This window comes from Manis pentadactyla, chromosome 15 (genome assembly GCF_030020395.1).
Source record: "Manis pentadactyla isolate mManPen7 chromosome 15, mManPen7.hap1, whole genome shotgun sequence".
NCBI classification, from domain to species: domain Eukaryota; kingdom Metazoa; phylum Chordata; class Mammalia; order Pholidota; family Manidae; genus Manis; species Manis pentadactyla.
This window is the reverse complement of record NC_080033.1, coordinates 21214843-21238752: the sequence shown is the minus strand read 5'-3', so window position 1 is coordinate 21238752 and position 23910 is coordinate 21214843. Positions and strand designations below refer to the sequence as shown.

General features: G+C 43.4%; 1 protein-coding gene across 1 annotated transcript in view; it reads right to left on the bottom strand.

The window, feature by feature from the left end:
- LOC130681157 (lysM and putative peptidoglycan-binding domain-containing protein 2-like) overlaps positions 1–22786 on the bottom strand; it is a 123698-nt gene extending 100912 nt beyond the window's left edge. The window contains exons 1-2 of the mRNA XM_057493548.1: positions 22449–22786; positions 21222–21578 (exon numbers count right to left, since the gene is read on the bottom strand). The gene's annotated coding sequence lies outside the window, so the exon portion shown is untranslated. The remainder of the gene's footprint in view (positions 1–21221; positions 21579–22448) is intronic.
- Between the last annotated feature and the right edge of the window lie 1124 nt (positions 22787–23910).

The following is a 23910-nucleotide window of genomic DNA, read 5'->3' as shown; positions in this document are numbered from 1 at the left end:
AATGATTTAGCTCTCACAAGCTAGGAAAAGTGGTGGCCAGACATTTCTGTTTACTCTTATGATTTAGAAAGCTGGAAAGAATATCACTTTTATCATAACAAGACATTTTCTTGAAGCCATCAGTTAGCTGCAGTCAAAGAATAAACAAAAAGCCTGAAATTAAAGGCTCCCTTCACCACCCCCATCCCAGGAAACTTAGGTAATGAGAAATAAGCTAAAATTTTATTAAAATAAAATTTTATTTTACTTTAGGCAGGCAAGCCTGTCTGTAATGCTTGGGAGTTCCAGATACAAGGATAAATTTAATACACTCACTGTCACTAGTGCAGCTGAACTGGAAAGAGCTGAGCCATCAGATGTGGGAACAGCCAATTAAAATCACAAGACAAAAAGAAAGTAACAGTGAAGCCTTTAATTACTTACTAAGATGGTAAGGGAAAGTATAGATACTCTCCTCTTAACTTCCCCTCACCAACAGATGTTCAGGTAGATAGACACAGATGAAAATCATCTCACTGCTGAGGAACCTCTGAACAGAAGCTAAAAGGGTTCTAGAGGTGTGGTGGGGGTTTGGGAGGAAGGAGAAGGGGATGGTTTAGAAGTAGAAAAATACTGAGTACTAAGTCAAAGTGGAGAAAATTATTCTTCCTGGATCTCTGATAAAGAAAATCAAGTACAGGCACTTCAGCAAGGAATGTATATATGCATAAGAGCATGGCCAATCAGGAGTTCCTTGATTGCAACTCCTTTCAGAGACTGTAATGCACTGACTGAGCACCAAGTCTCCTGTGGAGAGGGCAACTTACCCCTGAAAGTCTTGCCAGGTAAAGCCTTTGTAATTGTCAATAGTTGGACATGAAAAATCATGCATAAGTTTTCTTGGCCAAGTGCCAAACTCCTCACTCATAGGACAGTCTATGTGGACTCTCAGTGGAACTAAAAAGTTGGAACAAATAGAAAACAAATTTCAAAATGATAGATTTAATCCACTGATGTCAATAATTACATTAAATTTAAATGGCCTAATCATCCCAATTAAATGACAGAATTTTTAAGATTAGAATTAACAATAAAGTAAGAACTATGCTGCCTACATGGAATCCATTTAAAATACAGAGACATGGATTAGTTTAAGTAAAATGGAAAACGACATGCAGACATTAGCTAAAAGAAAGTTGAAGTCATAGCAACTGCAAACCATGTATGCTTCAAACAAAAGATCTTTACAAGCCATGAGACAAATAATGATGGAATTGAAGGCAAAATATATAAATCCATGACTATAGATGGATATGTCAAAGCCTCATACAGTAATTGCTAAACAAAGTAAATCAAACACCAAAAGGATACAGGAGGCAGAAAACTATGATCCATGGGCCAATGACTTGATTTTGTAAATAAAGTTTTACTGAATCATAGTTACATTTATTCATTTACATATTCTCTATGATTGCTTTCACAGTGTAACAGTGGAGTTGAACAGTTGTGACAGAAAATGTATGACCCACAATACTAAGATGCTTACCATGTTGTTCTTTAAGAAAAAGTGCTGACGTCTTATGCATTTTTATGTGTAAAGGAATCCTTACCCCTAGCACAGAAAAGAAAAAAAAGTGCTGATTCCTGATATGGAAGACCTAAACAACACTATGTATTAAGTTAACATTTATGAAATATCACCCAACAAACAACCACATAAAACAACGTGCACTTAACTGTGCACATGGAACATTCACCAAAATAGATCATAAAACAAACCTAAATAACCTAAGAGGTAAATCACACAAAGTATACCATCAGCACACAGCAGAATTAAGATAGAAATCAGTGAAATAAATACACTGGGATGGTTGGACTCACACTCATTCATTTTAGGACTTCTAATACTGGATTAAAATGTAATCAAGATGTGTACTTGTGGAGTGAGAGACATACCAACGGAATAGAACAGAGCCCAGCGAGAGAGCCACATGAGTACTTACAGCTGAGTTTTGAAAGTACCTGAGACTTAGTTCTCATATAAGTTCTCTGATGTGAATTCTGTTGTGACATGTCATTAAGAAATTAATTCATTACATTTCCTTCAATTATGAATCATTCAGTGGATTTGGAGAACACTCTGTTGCTTAAAGGATGGCACAATATTAGAAAATCCATCAACATCATCCACCACATCAACCAAAGGAAGGACGAAAACCACATGATCATCTCCATAGGTGATAGGTGCCGAAAAAGCATTTGACAAAATTCAACATCCATTCATGATAAAAACTCTCAACAAAATGGGTATAGAGGGCAAGTACCTCAACATAACAAAGGCCATATATGACAAACCACAGCCAACATTATGCTGAACAGCGAGAAGCTGAAAGCCTTTCCTTTAAGATAGGGAACAAGACAAGGATGCCCACTCTCCCCACTTCTGTTCAGCATAGTACTGGAGGTCCTAGCCACGGCAACCAGACAACACAAAGAAATAAAATGCATCCAAACTGGTAAAGAAGAAGTTAAACTGCCCCTGTTTGCAGATGACATGGTATTGTAGTTTAAAAACCCTAAAGACTCCACTCCAAAACTACTAGATCTAATATCTGAATTCAGCAAAGGTGCAGGATACAAAATTAATAAACAGAACCTGTGGCATTCCTATACACTAACAATGAACTAACAGAGAGAGAAATCAGGAAAACAATTCCATTCACAATTGCATCAGAAAGAATAAAATACCTAGGAATCAACCTAACAAAGGAAGTGAAAGACCTATACTCTGAAAACTACAAGACACTCATGAGAGAAATTAAAGAAGATACCAATAAATGGAAACACATCCCGTGCTCATGGATAGGAAGAATTAATATTGTCAAAATGGCCATCCTGCCTAAAGCAATCAATGCAATTCCTGTCAAAATAACAACAGCACAGCAGCCCAGTTTGAAAAAGATAGATGCACCCCCATGTTCATCTCAGCACTATTTACAATAGCCAAGAAATGGAAGCAACCTAAGTGTCCATCAGTAGATGAATGGATAAAGAAGATGTGATACATATACACAATGGAATATTATTCAGTCATAAGAAGAAGACAAATCCTACCATTTGCAACAACATGGATGAAGCTAGAGGGTCTTATGCTCAGTGAAATAAGCCAGGCAGAGAAAGACAAGGACCAGATGATTTCACTCATATGTGGAGTATAAGAACAAAGAAAAAACTGAAGGAACAAAACAGCCACAGAATCACAGAACCCAAGAATAGACTAACAGTTTACAAAGGGAAAGGGACTGGGAAGGATGGGTGGAAATGGAGGGATAAGGGGGTGGGAAGAAAGGGGGCATTACAATTAGCATGTATAATGTAGGGGAAGGCACGGGGAGGGCCTAGTAGGGGGGAACCTAGTAAACATAATGTTCCTCATGTAATTGTAGATTAATGATACCAAAAAAAAAAAAAATACTGACAGCATTCTTCAATGAACTAGAGAAAATCATTGTAAAATTCAAATGGAAACACAAAAGACCATGAAGTGCCAAAGCAATCCTGAGAAGGAAGAATAAAGCAGGGGGAATTATGCTCCCCAACTTCAAGCTCTACCTCAAAGCCACAGTAATCAAGACAATTTGGTATGGGCACAAGAACAGACCCCTAAACCAATGGAACAGACTAGAGAGTCCTGAGAGACTGCCTTGGGGTTTGGAGGGGGGACTTGATAATATGGGTGAATGTAGTAACCACATTTTTCCTGCGAAACCTTCATAAGAGTGTATATCAATAATACATTAATAAAAATTTTTAAAACGGGGGGCATTTTTATAGTGTGTTTACTGCGCTGTCGAGGAGAGAGGGTAAAAGAAGTGCTGTGGAAACTGGGAACTCAGGAGTAGAAACAATGTGTTAGGAAGCGACAGTGTATTTCATCCTGATCAAGCTCCCATGTGGGGAAAAGTCTGCACTGGGGCAGGGCAGGAGAGGAGGAGAGGGACAAGGGACATGTGGGAGCAGAGCTTCTGCTTGCACATCTGTAGAAATGTAATTACACAAGGGCAACTAAAATACCATTCTTTTTAGAAAAGAACTCTATTAAAAAGTAGCAGAATGAGGGTGGGGCGGAAGATGGCGGCGTGAGTAGAGCAGCGGAAATCTCCTCCCAAAACAACATATATCTATGAAAATATAACAAAGACAACCCTTCCTAGAATAAAGACCAGAGGACACAGGACAATATCCAGACCACATCCACACCTGAGAGAACCCAGCGCCTCGCGAAGGGGGTAAGATACAAGCCCCGGCCCCGCGGGAGCCGAGCGCCCCTCCCCCCAGCTCCCGGCGGGAGAAGAGCAGGCAGAGCGGGAGGGAGACGGAGCCCAGGGCTGCCGAACACCCAGCCCCAGCCATCCGGGCCAGAGTGCAGGGCCCTCGATACTGGGAAAACAGGGCAGCAAGAACAGTGAGCAGGCACTGGAGGCTGGGCGACAGAGGACATAAGAAAAGCGCGCGACCATTTTTTTTTTTTTGCTTTTTTGCTGCTTTGTTTTGGCGAGCGCTGTTTGGAAGTCTTAAAGGGACAGGGACCCCAATATTAGGGAAACAGGGCAGAAAGACCGGTGAGCAGAGGCCTGAGGCTGGCACCGGAGAATAAAGAAAAACGAACGACCACCTTTTTTTTTTTTAATTAAAAATTTTTTTTTTTTTTAATTAAAAAAATTTTTTTTCTTGTTTTTTTTTGTGGTCGTTGTTTTGTTTTGGCGGGTGCTTTTTGGAAGTCTTAAAGGGGCAGGGCGGGCCACTTAATCCAGAGGTAGGGAATCCGGGACCTCTGGGCACCCTAACCCCTGGGCTGCAGGGAGCAGGGAGGCCCCTTACGGAGATAAATAGCCTCCCAGCAGCTCCTGCTCCAACGCGACTCCACCATTTTGGAGTAGCTGCCCGAGCCAGGCCACGCCCACAGCAACAGCGGAGATTAACTCCACAGCAGCCGGGCAGGAAGCAGAAACCCTGTCTGCGCGCAGCTGCGCAGCACAAGCCACTAGAGGCCGCTGTTCTCCCAGGAGAGGAGGGCCACAAACCAACAAGAAAGGAAGTCCTTCCAGCCGTCACTCGTCCCAGTTCTGCAGACTATTCCTATCACCATGAAAAGGCAAAGCTACAGGCAGACAAAGATCACAGAGACAACATCAGAGAAGGAGACAGACCTAACCACTCTTCCTGACAAAGAATTCAAAATAAGAATCATAAACATGCTGACAGAGATGCAGAGAAATACGCAAGAAAAATGGGATGAAGTCCGGAAAGAGATCACAGATGCCAGAAAGGAGATCGCAGAAATGAAACAAACTCTGGAAGGGTTTATAACCAGAATGGATAGAATGCAAGAGGCCATTGATGGAATTGAAATCAGAGAACAGGAACGCATGGAAGCTGACATAGAGAGAGACAAAAGGATCTCCAGGAATGAAACAATATTAAGAGAACTGTGTGACCAATCTAAAAGGAGCAATATCCGTATTATAGGGGTCCCAGAAGAAGAAGAGAGAGGCAAAGAGATGGAAAGTATCTTAGAAGAAATAATTGCTGAAAACTTCCCCACACTGGGGGAGGAAGTAATCAAACAGACCACGGAAATACACAGAACCCCCAACAGAAAGGATCCAAGAAGGGCAACACCAAGACACATAATAATTAAAATGGCAAAGATCAAGGACAAGGAAAGAGTGTTAAAGGCAGCTAGAGAGAAAAAGGTCACCTATAAAGGGAAACCCATCAGGCTAACGTCAGATTTCTCAACAGAAACCCTACAGGCCAGAAGAGAATGGCATGATATATTTAATACAATGAAACAGAAGGGCCTTGAACCAAGGATACTGTATCCAGCACGACTATCATTCAAATATGACGGTGGGATTAAACAATTCCCAGACAAACAAAAGCTGAGGGAATTTGCTTTCCACAAACCACCTCTACAGAACATCTTACAGGGACTGCTCTAGATGGGAGCACTCCTAGAAAGAGCACAGCACAAAACACCCAACATATGAAGAATCGAGGAGGAGGAACAAGAAGGGAGAGAAGAAAAGAATCTCCAGACAGTGTATATAACAGCTCAATAAGCGAGCTAAGTTAGGCAGTAAGATACTAAAGAGGCTAACCTTGAACCTTTGGTAACCACGAATTTAAAGCCTGCAATGGCAATAAGTACATATCTTTCAATAGTCACCCTAAATGTTAATGGGTTGAATGCACCAATCAAAAGACACAGAGTAACAGAATGGATAAAAAAGCAAGACCCATCTATATGCTGCTTACAAGAAACTCACCTCAAACCCAAAGACATGTACAGACTAAAAGTCAAGGGATGGAAAAACATATTTCAAGCAAACAACAGTGAGAAGAAAGCAGGGGTTGCAGTACTAATATCAGACAAAATAGACTTCAAAACAAAGAAAGTAACAAGAGATAAAGAAGGACACTACATAATGATAAAGGGCTCAGTCAAACAAGAGGATATAACCATTCTAAATATATATGCACCCAACACAGGAGCACCAGCATATGTGAAACAAATACTAACAGAACTAAAGGGGGATATAGACTGCAATGCATTCATTCTAGGAGACTTCAACACACCACTCACCCCAAAGGATAGATCCACTGGGCAGAAAATAAGTAAGGACACGGAAGCACTGAACAACACAGTAGAGCAGATGGACCTAATAGACATCTATAGAACTCTACATCCAAAAGCAACAGGATATACATTCTTCTCAAGTGCACATGGAACATTCTCCAGAATAGACCACATACTAGGCCACAAAAAGAGCCTCAGAAAATTCCAAAAGATTGAAATCCTACCAACCAACTTTTCAGACCACAAAGGCATAAAACTAGAAATAAACTGTACAAAGAAAGCAAAGAGGCTCATGAACACATGGAGGCTTAACAACACGCTCCTAAATAATCAATGGATCAATGACCAAATCAAAATGGAGATCCAGCAATATATGGAAACAAATGACAACAACAACACTAAGCCCCAACTTCTGTGGGACACAGCAAAAGCAGTCTTAAGAGGAAAGTATATAGCAATCCAAGCATATTTAAAAAAGGAAGAGCAATCCCAAATAAATGGTCTAATGTCACAATTATCGAAATTGGAAAAAGAAGAACAGATGAGGCCTAAGGTCAGCAGAAGGAGGGACATAATAAAGATCAGAGAAGAAATAAATAAAATTGAGAAGAATAAAACAATAGCAAAAATCAATGAAACCAAGAGCTGGTTCTTCGAGAAAATAAACAAAATAGATAAGCCTCTAGCCAGACTTATTAAGAAGAAAAGAGAGTCAACACAAATCAACAGTATCAGAAACGAGAAAGGAAAAATCACGACGGACCCCACGGAAATGCAAAGAATTATTGGAGAATACTATGAAAACCTATATGCTAACAAGCTGGGAAACCTAGGAGAAATGGACAACTTCCTAGAAAAATATAACCTTCCAAGATTGACCCAGGAAGAAACAGAAAATCTAAACAGACCAATTACCAGCAACGAAATTGAAGAGGTAATCAAAAAACTACCAAAGAACAAAACCCCCGGGCCAGATGGATTTACCTCGGAATTTTATCAGACATACAGGGAAGACATAATACCCATTCTCCTTAAAGTCTTCCAAAAAATAGAGGAGGAGGGGATACTCCCAAACTCATTCTATGAAGCTAACATCACCCTAATACCAAAACCAGGCAAAGACCCCACCAAAAAAGAAAACTACAGACCAATATCCCTGATGAACGTAGATGCAAAAATACTCAACAAAATATTAGCAAACCGAATTCAAAAATACATCAAAAGGATCATACACCATGACCAAGTGGGATTCATTCCAGGGATGCAAGGATGGTACAACATTCGAAAGTCCATCAACATCATCCACCACATCAACAAAAAGAAAGACAAAAACCACATGATCATCTCCATAGATGCTGAAAAAGCATTTGACAAAGTTCAACATCCATTCATGTTAAAAACTCTCAGCAAAATGGGAATAGAGGGCAAGTACCTCAACATAATAAAGGCCATCTATGATAAACCCACAGCCAACATTATATTGAACAGCGAGAAGCTGAAAGCATTTCCTCTGAGATCGGGAACTAGACAGGGATGCCCACTCTCTCCACTGTTATTTAACATAGTACTGGAGGTCCTAGCCACGGCAATCAGACAAAATAAAGAAATACAAGGAATCCAGATTGGTAAAGAAGAAGTTAAACTGTCACTATTTGCAGATGACATGATACTGTACATAAAAAACCCTAAAGACTCCACCCCAAAACTACTAGAACTGATATCGGAATACAGCAAAGTTGCAGGATACAAAATCAACACACAGAAATCTGTGGCTTTCCTATATACTAACAATGAACCAACAGAGAGAGAAATCAGGAAAACAACTCCATTCACAATTGCATCAAAAAAAATAAAATACCTAGGAATAAACCTAACCAAAGAAGTGAAAGACTTATACTCTGAAAACTACAAGTCACTCTTAAGAGAAATTAAAGGGGACACTAACAGATGGAAACTCATCCCATGCTCATGGCTAGGAAGAATTAATATCGTTAAAATGGCCATCCTGCCCAAAGCAATATACAGATTTGATGCAATCCCTATGAAACTACCAGCAACATTCTTCAATGAACTGGAACAAATAATTCAAAAATTCATATGGAAACACCAAAGACCCCGAATAGCCAAAGCAATCCTGAGAAAGAAGAATAAAGTAGGGGGGATCTCACTCCCCAACTTCAAGCTCTACTATAAAGCCATAGTAATCAAGACAATTTGGTACTGGCACAAGAACAGAGCCACAGACCAATGGAACAGACTAGAGAATCCAGACATTAACCCAGACATATATGGTCAATTAATATTTGATAAAGGAGCCATGGACATACAATGGCGAAATGACAGTCTCTTCAACAGGTGGTGCTGGCAAAACTGGACAGCTACATGTAGGAGAATGAGACTGGACCATTGTCTAACCCCATATACAAAAGTAAACTCAAAATGGATCAAAGACCTGAATGTAAGCCATGAAACCATTAAACTCCTGGAAGAAAACATAGGCGAAAACCTCTTAGACATAAACATGAGTGACCTCTTCTTGAACATATCTCCCCGGGCAAGGAAAACAACAGCAAAAATGAGTAAGTGGGACTATATTAAGCTGAAAAGCTTCTGTACAGCAAAAGACACCATCAATAGAACAAGAAGGATCCCTACAGTATGGGAGAATATATTTGAAAATGACACATCCGATAAAGGCTTGACGTCCAGAATATATAAGGAGCTCTCACGCCTCAACAAACAAAAAACAAATAACCCAATTAAAAAATGGGCAGAGGAACTGAACAGACAGTTCTCCAAAAAAGAAATACAGATGGCCAACAGACACATGAAAAGATGCTCCACATCGCTAATTATCAGAGAAATGCAAATTAAAACTACAATGAGGTATCACCTCACACCAGTAAGGATGGCTGCCATCCAAAAGACAAACAACAACAAATGTTGGCGAGGCTGTGGAGAAAGGGGAACCCTCCTACACTGCTGGTGGGAATGTAAGTTAGTTCAACCATTGTGGAAAGCAGTATGGAGGTACATCAAAATGCTCAAAACAGACTTACCATTTGACCCAGGAATTCCACTCCTAGGAATTTACCCTAAGAATGCAGCAATCAAGTTTGAGAAAGACAGATGCACCCCTATGTTTATTGCAGCACTATTTACAATAGCCAAGAATTGGAAGCAACCTAAATGTCCATCAATAGATGAATGGATAAAGAAGATGTGGTACATATACACAATGGAATACTACTCAGCTATAAGAAAAGGGCAAATCCAATCATTTGCAGCAACATGGATGGAGCTGGAGGGTATTATGCTCAGTGAAACAAGCCAAGCGGAGAAAGAGAAATACCAAATGATTTCACTTATCTGTGGAATATAAGAACAAAGGAAAAACTGAAGGAACAAAACAGCAGCAGAATCACAGAACTCAAGAATGGACTAACAGGTACCAAAGGGAAAGGGACTGGGGAGGATGGGTGGGTAGGGAGGGATAAGGGGGGGAGAAGTAGGGGGGTATTAAGATTAACATGCATGGGGGGTAGGAGAAAAGGGAGGGCTGTACAACACAGAGAAGGCAAGTAGTGATTCTACAACATTTTGCTATGCTGATGGACAGTGACTGTAAAGGGGTTTATAGGGGAGACCTGGTATAGGGGAGAGCCTAGTAAACATAATATTCGTCATGTAAGTGTAGATTAGTGATAGCAAAAAAAAAAAAAAAAAAAAAAAGGGCAGTTCCTGTGTGGTAACCTCCAACGAGTTCTACACAAGGGTATAAAGGGCATATAAAAGTGTAGGCAAAGGGTCTGTTTGTGTTTATACAGAGGATCAAAGCCTAATTGGGCTACCCCGAAAATGAACTAAGATACGATATGAAAAAGAACTTCCAACATCTGCACCCTCTGGAAGACTCATGCCAGAAGATGATCATCAAAAAACCCCAACAAAGATCCACGCACTGCTACAGCTGTAGATGCACTCATCCCACCAGTTCCTGGACCTGCCATGGGAATGAGGAAGGAGATATCTAAGCTGGCCTGTGCATACAGTAAAACAACAAAATTGGACTGGATCTATACTGTTGGAACTCAACCAAGAATTTGGAGAAGTGCAAATTGTAGCGCTCCAAAGTCTTACAACTACAAACTATTTATTGTTAAAAGAACATATGGCATGTGAACAGTCCCCAGGAATGGGTTGTTTTAATTTGTCTGATTTCTCTCAGACTGTTCAAGTTCATTTGGACAATATCCACCATATCATAGATAAGTTTTCACAAATGCCTAAGGTGCCTAACTGGTTTTCTTGGTTTCACTGCAGATGGCTGGTAATTACAGATATGCTTTGGTTATGTAACTATACTCCTATTATGTTAATGTGTGTGTGCAATTTAAGTAGTAGCTTAAAACCTATACATGCTGAAGTTACTCTACAAGAAGATATATCAAAGAAATAATCAATCTTCCCATGTTTTCTTCCGCCTGCTACTTCTATAGCTTTTCTTCTTCCTTCCTAATTACAACCCTTAAATAGAATTCGTGCCTCATATCAAATTTACCGAGTATCATAATTCTTCCAAGTGGTAAAGATACCTCAAGACAAATGCTGGGCATAGAAGCCACAGGGCATAAATATGCAAAGAAGTAAAAAGCTAACTTTTTCAAACAATAAGGCTTCTCTCTCACTTACCAACTTCACATTTCCCTGTATGGCCCCGGAAGATGACTGGTTAGCCAGAGACGGGTAAGATTCCTCAAGGGAGGAACAACCTAAGACAGGCACAGTCGCAGGGGGGCCATCAGGTGAGAAATTGGGGATCAACAGAGGTGAGGCTTAGAACCTCACCCCCCCGTTCTGAGAGAAATCTTCTGCATACGTGGATGTTTTATTGCCCTTGTCTAGCTTGGATTAACACATAGTCTACAGGCACACACCTGATCATCTACATGTGCTCTCTTACAACACTAAACTATGTTTTCTACCTATATCTTGTATCTACCTACCACTTCAGCATTTTATTAAAAATAATAATAATAAAGAGAGAAATGTGGTATCCACATATAAATCAAGTATAAAAACCAAATGAGTATTCATATTTGAACTGACTGTTTATAGTTCATAATGCATGAGCAAAACCAAAAGTTTCTGTGATGACTGCCCTTGTACTGTTCACTATGTAACTTATTCATTATGTAAGAATTTGTTCTACATGTAAAAACTTGTTTGTTATGCCTCAGAAGATTGGAGACTGACAAAAATTAGGCTTGGGGTGGAATAATGATTGTGCATTGAGCATTGACTCCCCTATACAGAATTTTATTGTCGTTAACAACCATTTGATCAATAAATATGAGAGATGCCCTCACAAAAAAAAAAAAAAAAAGGACAGACTTCCAATGGTAAAATAAATTAGTAACCGGGATGTAATGTATAGCATAAGGAATATAGTCAAGATATTGTAACAGCCTGGTAGGGTGATAGCTGGAACCTAGAATTATGTATATAAATGTTCTACCACTGTGTTGTACACTTGAAACTCATGTAATGTAATACTGTGTGTCAACTACCCTTCAATAAAAAATAATTATTAAAAAAAAAAAAAAAAGTAGCAGAATACCATGCCATTTCTGACTTTTGGAATTAGAAGCATGGGAAAAGATGGAAGAGATTTAAAAGGGACAATATGTGATGTTGCACAAAGATTTTGTCTATTGCAATGTTTGCTATAAAATTTTTTAAGATTAATATCCCATGAGCTCCACTTCTTAGAATATATTCAGGAGAATCATATAGAGATATTCCAGGATATATGGGCAATGTTTTCAGCAGGACTGGGGAAGAAAAACCAAGAAATACCCATCAAAAATGATGGATGAGTTTATTCTGTACACACACAGATTCATAGACAATAAAATCTTGCAACCAGTAAAACAAAGTAGGGAGACGGGTTCTGAATGCTCATCTCCTGGCTTGGTGGGCAGAGTTTATTTGGGAAGCAAAGCTAGTATGAGGTTTTTTTCATAAGTCAGAGCATTTCAAGGACGCAATCAAATGAGTTCAAAAAGGAATCTCACTTCATCACGAATTACACAATTTAGTTTTTAAAAAGAAGCTTAAATTTCACATATAAATGTGACAGGGGTAGATCCCTTGTTTTTGTTAAAAACATAGTATCCTTTTTGCTGGGCTTCCGTAAATACTTAAACTCATATCCCTCAGTCTCTTAACACAATCTCTTTAATAAAAAAGACACGGCCATCAAGAAAGGAGAGCAGTAAACCCCAGGCACTCACTACCCATGGAGACACTAAATTAACAATAATATACACAGAAAAAATTATTTTGGAATCTACACAAAACTACTGCAAAAGCTGCATTTCTCAAATGACTACCCCCAAAATAGTGAGACAAAAAAATGTATGAAAGTTCATAACAATTTGCAGGAAATCAAGTGCTGGTACCCTGAAAAGACTGACAAAATTGAGAAACCCATAGCAAGATTAATGAGAAAACCCAAGAGAATACTCAACTATGTCTGATGGATGATGTAAAAATCAACAACAAAACAACTGTAAACCATCATTAACTGCACATAAAAAGGACTGTACAGCATGACCAGAGGGCATATGTTTCTGGCAAGCAAAGATTGTTTAACATATGACAAACATTCCACGTAATACTCCCTCCCTATTAACAGAATGAGTAAAACACCCCCATGGTCATTCATTTAAATTCATGAATAAGTCAACAGATAATCCTTTTGATGAAAATCCCCAGTCAACTAAGAACAGAAAAAAAAAAATCTTGACATAATAAGCCACACATAAAGAGCTTGCAGCTAACGTCAAACTAAATGATGATGGAATGAAAACTTCTCTCTAACAGCAGGAACAAGCCTGTGCTGCCTGCCCTGTTTCTAGAAAACAGTACCACAACTCCTAGCCAGAAGAAACAATCAAGATAAAGAAACAAAAGATAACCACCTAGAAAGAGGAGAAGCAAATTATCTCTGTTCACAGCTGACATGACTGGAAATAGAGAAAACCCTGAAGATTCCACACCAAAAAAAAAAACCTGCAGAAAGTATTGGATGAGTTAAAAAATGCTCAAGATAAAAGCACAGAAAAATTAATTGTTTCTATATAACCAAAAGGAAATGAAGAAATAATTCCATTTCTAGTAGCACTGAAAAGGCTCAAACAGTTTGGCATAACCTTAGCCTAAGAATGGAAGAGCTGTACACTGTAAACTGAAAACATGACTGAAAGCAATTAGAGACACAAATACACAAACACATCCCAAGTTCACGGATGGAAGACTCAAAATTGTCTAGACGTCACACTACCTAAAAAAACTGACAGATACAGTGCAACCCGTGCAAAATCCCAACATCTTTTGAAGAAATCCATCCATTCATCTCGATTTGTATGAAATTTCAAGGGCCACTGAACAGCAAACACAACCTTGAAAAGAACAAAGTTGGAGTCCTCATACTTCCTTAGTTCCAAACGTATTAAAAAACTGTATCAAAACAACATGGTACTAGTATAAAGACAAGATACAGAGACCAGTGGAACAGAACAGACACATCAGAAACACACTCTTGTACGTGTGGTAAATCGATGTTCCCCAAGGTTGTGAAGGGTACTCAAAGGGGGAAAAACAGGCTATTCTACAAACCTCACCACCCACCCACCCCAATCCTTCCCCCGTGGTATCCACCAGTCCCTTCTCTGTGTCTATGAGTCTACTGCTGTTTGGTTCATTCTGTTTTGATTTGTATTTATATTCCACAAATAAGTGAAATCATACGGTATTTGTCTTACTCCGCCTGGCTTATTTCACTGAGCACAATACCTTCTACATACAACCATGTTGTTGCAAATGGCAGGATTTCTTTGTTATGGCTGAATAATATTCCATTGTGTATATGTACCACATCTTCTTTATCCATTCATCTGTAGATGGACACGTAGGTTGCTTCCATATCTCGGTTATTGTAAATAATGCAGCAATTAGGCAGCTTCTTTAAGGAATGAATTGATCAAATTCATTTATGGAAACATAAAAGGTAGTTGAGTAGTGTGGTCAGAAAAAGAATGACCCCAAATGATGTCTTAATTCCCAGCACCCGTGAATATGTTACTTTACATGGCAAAAGGGAATCTGCAGATCTGAATGGGTTAAGGACCTTGAAATGGGGAGACAATCCTGGATTACCCAGGAGGCCCAGTCTAATCACATGAGTCCTGAAAATCAGGGAAACTTTCTCTGTTGTGTTCAGAAGGAGCAATAATGACGAAGTGTCACACAGATACTATTTTACTGGCTTTGAAGATGGAAGAAGGGGGCCATAAGCCAAGGACTGTGGGTAGCCTCTACAAGCTATAAAAAGCAAGAAAATGCTCACCCCGCCTCGAGCTTCCAGTTAGGAACACAGCCTTGCCGACACCTTGATTTTGGCTCAGTGAGACCATGTCAGATTTCTGGCCTCCAGAACAGTAAGATGATGAATTTGCATTGCTTAAGCTACTAAGTTTGTGGAGATTTCCTACAACAACGATAGTAACTAAGAAAAGGAGATGACCTGGTCTTCCCATTCTGGAACAAGATTGCTCCCTCTAAACAGACACATTCATCCCTGCTCCTCTCCTCCAAATACAACTAAATTCCTGGGAGTTATCCAACAACAAACATTGGTAGAAGAATTCTGAAAGCTGGAAAGAAAAAGGCAGCCAGGTAGTGAGTTCTCTGGGTTTTCTTTTTTATCTCCCATGTAACCCCAGTGACACGCAGGAGAAGCCTGAAAACTGGAACTGCCAGAGACATAGAGAGGCAACCCCCAAAGCCTAGTCCTTCTGGCCAAAAGACTAGGGGTGGCCTACCAGAGACCTAGTAGACAGCCCCCCAACCTCTGCCCCACAACTGAGGCACCTGTGGGATGGAGGTCGATTTGGTGCAGCTGCAGCAAGAAGTTGGGCTGTCCCAGCCCCCACCTGACAACTGGGTAACTGGAAGTGGTTTGACCCAACTACCGGGGCCCCAGGTTGGAGCCCTGTCTCTCTCTGTCCTCCTTCTAGTGGCATAAGGAAACGCAGGCTTAACAACTGCTCCCCCACTTCCCTGGTGGCAAAAAGTGGCCCAGGCAGCCAAGGGAGACCCTTTCTCTGCAGGGAACAAACAGGGATTGAGTGGGAGTTACAGCGGTGCCAGAGAGCAAAGCAGGCCAGGATAGCAGTACCTGGGCTCCGAAACTACACTGTCATGGGAATGAAAGCCTGCAAACGTAGGCCAGAATCCACTGGCACGCTGAACTGAAATAGGGCGACTGCCTGCTGAAACTGAAGATTTGATACGATCACGTCTACTAGCACAACAACAAAAGGTCCAGGATGCAATAAAAAAATATATCACTTGGCATACCAAGAACCAGTAAAAACTACAATTTGAATGAGAAAAAATAATCGGCTGAATCCAATTCCAAGATGAATCAGATGTTGGAATTATCCGACAAGAATTTTATAAGGCAATCAGTATAAAAACGCTTCAGTAACTGATTATGGTTTCTTTTGAAAAAGACTGAAATCCACAGTAAGAAAATAAAACTTATATGTGAGAACCAAATAGAAATTACAGAACTGAAAAACACAATAACTGATGCAAAAAAACCTTATAGACGGACTGATTACTATAATAGAGATAGACAAGAATCAGTGAACTTGGGGACAGATCAATAGAATCTACTACTTCTGAAAAATAGAAAACAAATGGAAAGAAAATGAACAAAGTCCCAGGGATCTGTGGGACAATGACACAATGGCCTAATATTTGTACCACCTGAGTGCCAGAATTAGAGGGGAAAAAACATGGACCTAAATAATATTTTAAGAAGTAATGTCTTCAGAAACTCAATGAACCCAATACAGGGTAAACCTAAACAAATCACACTAAGATGTATAGCAAACCCTTGAAAACTAAAGAGAAAGGAAACAAATCTTACAACAGCCAGAGAAACAATGTATTACCTACTAAGGAACACTAACTCAAATGACAGGAGATTTTTGTATCTGAAAACATGGAGGACAGAGGGAAGTGGCACGTTTTTCAAATGCTGAAAGGAAAGAACTGTCCGCTATGAACACTAGAATACAAATACTGTATCTGGTAAAATTACCCTTCAGAACTGAAAAGGAAATAAGGAAATTCTCTGATGAAGGAAAACTGTGAGAATTCATTGCTAGCTGACCTCTCCTTAAAGAATGGCCAAAGGAAAGAATGTCCAATTCATCCTTTTGTTGCTTATGTTTGATATCCGATCTAAATCTAACCAATACTAAAATAATCAAAGTCAAACAGAGTATGTTCCCTGACAGCAATAATCAAACAGAAAGACAACTGGAAAATCTCCAAAACAGCATGTATCTAAATAATCTAAGAGTCAAAGAGGAAATCTCAAAGGAAATTGAAAAAGCACCAAAATTAAGTTAAGTCCACTAAGTTAAAAAAGCAAAAACCAAATGAGAAACACCCAAACTTTGTGAGATGCACCTTAGGCAGTGCCCAAAGGGGAATTTTTAACCCTAAATCCTTACAATTTAGAAAAAAAGGAAATAGCTCAAAATCAACAACCAAAGGTCCTATCATAAGAAAGTACAAATAACAGCAAAATGAACGCAACTGAGAACAGGAAAGAAATAAAGATAACAGCAGCAAGGTGACCTTTACAAAGGCACCCCGCATGGATACACTGGACCTGAGACCCCGGAAAGAGCAGGGCTGGGTCTATATAGTCAGACTGGTTCTGTGGGTAAAACATAAACAGGAATGAAGAAGATGGGGTGGCTGTGAAGGCCCCAGTCTTTTCTCTTCTCCTGGGGTTAAAGTCAAGTGGAGCCCTTTGGTTTGCGGAGATTGGTCCTCACACCACCCTGTCCCTTGAGAGGTAAACGGGCTCAGTGGGAAGACAGCAGATGGGAAAGGCCTCTGACACCAGGTGCGGGGCTCAGCCTGGAGGAGCTGGAGGGCGACTTTGTTTGTTGCTTATGTCTGATGTCCTACCTAAAATCTAACCAATACTAAAATAATCAAAATCAAACAGAGTATGTTCCCTGACAGCAATAATCAAATAAAAAGACATAACAGAAAGGAAATAGGAAAATCTTTTTTGGGGCATGCTTATGCAACTGGCTGCTTGGGGGGTCTAGGCTGGGTCTCAGGGACCAGAATGCTAGGTCAGGCAGGGGCTGCTCCATGTGGGTAACAGGTTTGTTTCCAAGGTCGGGACCGAGGGCCAGAGGTTCATCACAAACCCTTCCTTGCTGTAGACAAGACAGTGGCCTGACTCTCAGGGGCAGAGAGATTTCCTGAGAGGCCCCAGCAGGCCCTCAGCCTCCCCAAGGCCTTACTACGGTGCAGCGATCAGCCACGCGGGAGTTGTAATGGACGTGCAGAGATTCCTGATTTACAAATCAGAGCAGAATTGGGTTCTCCCTGTAACATAGTCTGCCTCCTGGTGTCTGGTGTCCCATAGAAATGGGCGGCCTTTCCAGCGGCCCCTCCCAGGGTGACCTCCCTGCTGCAGCCCTGGAATGACAAAGCTGCGGCGCTGTCCACGGTGCTGACAATCCCGCTACCCAATGGCTCGGGGGACCCGATGGTCCAGTGGGGATCAAGGCACTCTTTCACCTTAGCAGATGAGGACTAATGACAAGCAAGAGGTGCACAGGGCTTCAGGGAGTGTGGACTGGCTCTGTCTCCACCCCTCGAGGGCAGTCAGGGGCTATGGGCATCACCGCAGGAACTGCCCCTCAGTCGGGGTGACCAAGTCCAGGCTGCCCAGGAGCAGTTAGGCCAGCAAGATGATGAGCATGGCCTTGAGAGGCGCAGAGGATGGTATATGGGCCCTCAGTGACGGGCACAGCCTTGTCCCCCACGTGTGTGAATATGTTGCATGATAAGGAAACTTACACACTGAATTCAGGCCAGTGATTGGCAGGTTGCGGTGGTTTACCCAGTGGGCCTGATATAATTACAAGGGTCCTTTCCTGTAGGTGAGGGAGGGAGATGGCAGCTGGAGAGCCGGTAGGAGACGTGGGATGGAAGCAGATGACAGCCTTCAGGCTGCTGCACTGCTGCTCTGAAGAGGGAGGAAGAGGCCCCAGCCCAGGAACACAGCTTACAGGCCAAGAAAATGACTCCAAAGATAATGCAGCTCAGGGGACATCTCCATTTGTGCTGAACTGCACATGAAGTTTGTCGTGATTTGTTTCAGTGGCAATAGGAAATCAACAAACACGTTGCTCTGCCTAACCCAACACCCGGTGCATCGGGATAAGGAGCATCTGAGCTACATGGGGATGTGACACTTTGTAGGTCATTTCCTTACCTCTCACCTCATGCAAGGACCCTCGGGCAATGGGAGAACCTCCTTGGAGATTGTAGGTTCTGTGCCTCGGTGCTCAGACCCTACATGGGAGCAGCACCCGCCCCAGGTCCTCAGGGAAGGACTGGGAACTGCGGGCCAGGATGTGTGGCAGGGGCTGCAGCTGAGGCCCAGTGGGAGGAGGGACACTGGCCCTGTGCTTGGGAGCCCAGGAGGGTTAGTGGGGGAGCCCTCCCTCTGGGACATGGGCCCACATATGTGGTTGGACACATGTCTCAATGAGGTCCACGTCAGGGAGGAAAGGGGAAGCAGATGGGAAGCAGGGCCGGGAGCACCATGCTCAGGGCAAAGAGAAGCTGCCAAGGGGAAGTGTGCAAAGGTGTGGGTCCTGCCCATGGCTGCTGCCCGTGGCAGCTCCTCTTCCTGCGGACATCAGATGGCCCCCTGTTCTGTGTACCTGAGACCCAGTGCGTGTCTGCAAAGGGGCAAACACTGGGAGGTGGCCACGGCCCGGGGTCCTGAGCAGGCTACGGACGGCGGGGGTGCGCCCCTGGCTGGGTCAGCTCTTGTGATCTCTCCCTTTCCTATTAGTATGGCCCCACTCCATCTGCACTCCTCATCCTCCTCCTTCCCAGGAACAGAGATAAAATTACCCCTGTGTGACTCAGGAGAGAAGGGACCAGAGTTTCAGGTGAATTTCTGCCAAGACATGTTCCCATTCACAGCAAAAGACAAAAGAGGTGAAGGGTCCTCTTTATTCACACCCTCTCAGGTGGTGGAGGAGGGTCAGGTCACCATCCCTGGGAGCTCCCCCACTTCCTGGGGGGATGGGAGCCTTTGTCTGGCCCACCCAGGAATCAGGGCAGCCCTTTGGGGACTGAAGAAATCAGGAGAGTCGGGAACCTGGCCTCGGGTCCCTGAATATGCCCAGGCTCAGAGCTGATTTTCTGGCTCAGGCTCCAGCTTGTGACCCTAGCCAGGGAGTGGGGTCAGGCGGACCCTGCCACAGTTCTTAAAGAGCAGCTGACAGAGGAAACTAAGAAGCCGCATCTGCTTTATGGTCGATGCGGCAGTAAATGTTCGTGTTGGGGTGTGACAAACACTGTAAAAGAAGAAGAGGCCAAACACTCACCAGGAACCTTCGCAGAACCTGTGCAGCACCTGCCAGGCCCTGAGTCCACCTGGGGCTGCTCTAGGCAGGACCGGGCTGGGCCAGGGGGTTTGACCCCAAAGCCCCCCCTCCTCCCATCACCTTCTGTTTCCCTTTCTGCCATCGTTTTCTGAACCTAGTAGATCAGCAGGGGGTGGGTTGGGGGCATCTAGGACCCTTGGGGCTGTGGGACCAGAGCATTCATTGCCCACACTCACCTCATAGGAAGACAACAAGGATGTCACTTTCAGTGTCCCATTTGTACAGTAGAAAAGCCCCAGTCATAACAATCAGGCAAGAAGGAGAAATGGATGCATCCAAATCAGAAAGGAGGAAGTACAGTTATGTACATATGTTTGCAGACGGCATGAACTTACATGTAGACAACCCCAAGGATTCCACAAATCTGGTAGAACTAACAAATGAATTTGGCCAAGTTGCAAGACACAAAATCAACATACAAAAATCAGGTGTGTTTCTCCACACAAAAATGAACTATCCAAAATGGATATTAAGAAAATGATTGAAATTACAATAACTTTGCAAGGAATAAAATACTTAGGAGTAAATTTAACCAATGAGGGAACAGACTTGTGTAGGGAAATCTAGCAATCATGTGGAAAGAAATTTACAAAACCACAGATAAATGGAAAGACATCCCATGTTCAAGAATAGGAAGACCTACCATAGTTAAGATGACAATACCACCAAAGAGACACACAGATTCAATGCAATCCTTTCCAACATTCCAATGAAATATTTTATAGAGAAAGAAATTTCCAAAAACTCACATAGAATCTCAAGGGATCTCAAATAACTAGTTGCAGACTCAGGCCCCATAGAGGCAGGTGGGGCATTCTGTCCTGCTGTGTGATAATGACTGACCAGACACACTGACCCCGTGAATGGCACTGCAGGGACTAGGAATCCAGAAATGAATGAGGGGGGCAGGCAGGGAGCAGGGGGTGGTGAGTACGTGAGGGAAAGCTCTACCAGTCAGTCTACTGTTTGTGAAGTACAATTCACCCCACCCAACACCCAGAGGTCAGAAAGGAATCACTCACGGTAGACACCAAGCTGGACAGCTGCTGTTGTACTCAGAAGACTTCCGTGTAAGGCTTGTAGGGTGTAGTATCCTGTGTCCTCTTGGGTGACATTCTGGAACAACAGGGATCCATTGAGGTATATTGTCTCTCGGCTGCTGTATGCGATCCCTGGGGTAACTGCTTGTGTGTTTATTACATATGATACAATTGTAGAGTTGAAATTTACATGGTCCCCTTTGTACCAGGCATAGCCTAGAAGACTCTCAGGAGGATTGCGAGCAAGCAGAAGAACATCCTGCCCTTGGACAGCATTGGGCGGCACCGACTCCACAGCGAGCTGGGCAGTTGTGAGCAGGTTCCAGGTTAAGAGTGAGACTAGGAGGGAAGAGGGAGAGATCCATCAATATGTGGATGTATTATTGGGATAGAAAGATGAGACCCTGGGTCCTGAGCAGGGCTCTTCATCCCTCAGCCTTGGTATGTGTGTGTGTGTGTGTCTCCTACTGGTCAAGGTCAGGAGCACGACCACCATGACTTCAGCCCCTCGGCCCCTCTGTTTCCAATGCTCTTCCCAGTGTCTGTCCGGTTGGGTCCCACACACACTGAGGGCATCCTTGGGAGACACCTGCCCTGACCATCTCCTCTAAAGACCCTCCGTCTCCACTTTCTGACCGGCCCCTGCTCTGTTCCCTCCACGGCCCTGTCTGCCCTGGACAGCACATCCTAGATCTCCCTGCGTGTCTGCCTCCCTCCCCGTAGAACGTGAGCCCCAGGAGGCAGGGCCCGCCTGATCTGGCTGCACCCAGCGGGGGAACAGGGTGCAGGTACCCAGGCGGCAATGAATCAGTGTTCCCAGGCCTTCTGTGTCCCTCCTGGCGTTTATATGACAAAATCTGAGGTTGGTGAGAAAGGGCGATATTTATTAGCCTTTGGTTGTGGTTTTATTTTAATTTTAGTGTTACCTCAGATTGTTATTTTTCTTCTCAGTTTTCATAATTCAATACTCAGAGATGAATAACCTGTAAACCTCACAGCAGTTGAGATTTCCCTGCCTCTGACCACTTCCGGACCATGAACCCTCCTGCTGCTGAGCCGCAGCCCCGCCCGCCCCTGTGCCCCTGTCCTCTCCGCTCAGGCGCAGAGGGAAGCCGCTGCCCCTCTCGGAGCCCTGTCCTCCCCCGGAGACCCCAGCCGCTCTCTGTCTCCCATCCCGCCGCCCTCTCCCCGGGAATCGTCCCCTCTCACCTGCCAGCAGGAGCCCCTGCCACGGAACCAGCCCTCGGGGGGCAGGGGCTGTGGGGGGCGCCAGGGTGTCCGCTGCCGGTCTGTCCCTGCCTCTCTGAGAAGAGCTCCTGCTCCGGAACCGCTCGGACCACTGCCGTCCCCAAGTGCCGGCTCTGCCTGCCTTCCTCCCTCTGTCCTCCTGGGGTGGAGCGCTTCGCGGGGTCACGTGGGCTGGGGGCGGGGTCTAGCCCGACACCCTCCCTCTCCCCGCCCCTCAGCCCTGCCTCCCACGTGGTTCCGCTCCCCATTGACTACATCTGGCTGGGGGATTTCTGAGGCCTCTTCCTCTTCATCTGTGACTCCCCCCCCACCACACACACACACTCTCACACTCACACAAGCACGCCCTTGATGGATAAGCACGCCCTTGATGGATAAGCACAAGCCTGTACTGTTGGTTTGGACGCACAGTCAGCCTCCCCTCAGTCCTCACACCTCCACATCAGGCTTTTCCAGAGCAGGAGCCTGGGGGCTACATCAGGACTTCTTGTCGCACTATGTCCCCGCTGTTCATCGAAATCATCCGTGCGACTTGAAAACACTTTCATATGCCCAGGTGACAACCTTAGAAATGCTGCCTTAGGAGCTGTGCCGGTGACGTAGATGCTGAGCCGGGTTGAGGCCCCGTGATGTGTGGCGCGTGACACCCCGTCCCCTTCTCCTGCGCTCAGGGAGGCTGTGCAGACCCTGTTCCAAAGCAGATTCTGACTCGGCAGGTGTTGGGGGGACCGGATTCTGTGTCTTTAATAACCACCAGAGGATGCTGGTCACATTGATAACCACACTGTGGATAACAAGGCTGATGGAAAACCCCTCCCCCTGAGAGGACAGCTCGCCCACCCACCCCAGCGTGACCTCTGCTGTGTCCTGACCTTGGTTCTGTCCACACCATACACACAGCCCCAAGAGTCCCCAAACCCAAGGGATTATTTCCCTTTGAACACAGAAACAGAGCTGGTTACCAAGGTCTTCCCACTGATCTTAAATGCTCTGGGAGGAGACTCCCAGCAGGCAGGTCAGAGAGGAATGTAGGGTGAGAAAGGGGCCAGCTGGGTGTAAGCAAATGTTTTCACAGCATACCTTGTGTATATGTACAGATAACTATTTAATTCTCACTGTTCACTTTTAACTGACAAAGAAAAAGAAAAGTGAAAACTACAGAAACTGTGGTAGAACTTGGCTTGCTGTTCTGGCCCTGGTTGTACCCACCTTTGGTCAGTCACATACCTACTCAAGACATCTTCCCCGTAGAGTACAACAGGATGAGAATCTGAAGTCACTTAGATATCCCCGACTAAGCAGTAAGTATAAGACTTTTAATTGACAGTATTCTGTGGATTGTGTTTAAATAATTCAAAAGTACATTTCTGATTGTGAAGATACTGTGGTATTGCACAGTTGTCACTTTATTGAATGTGCACAA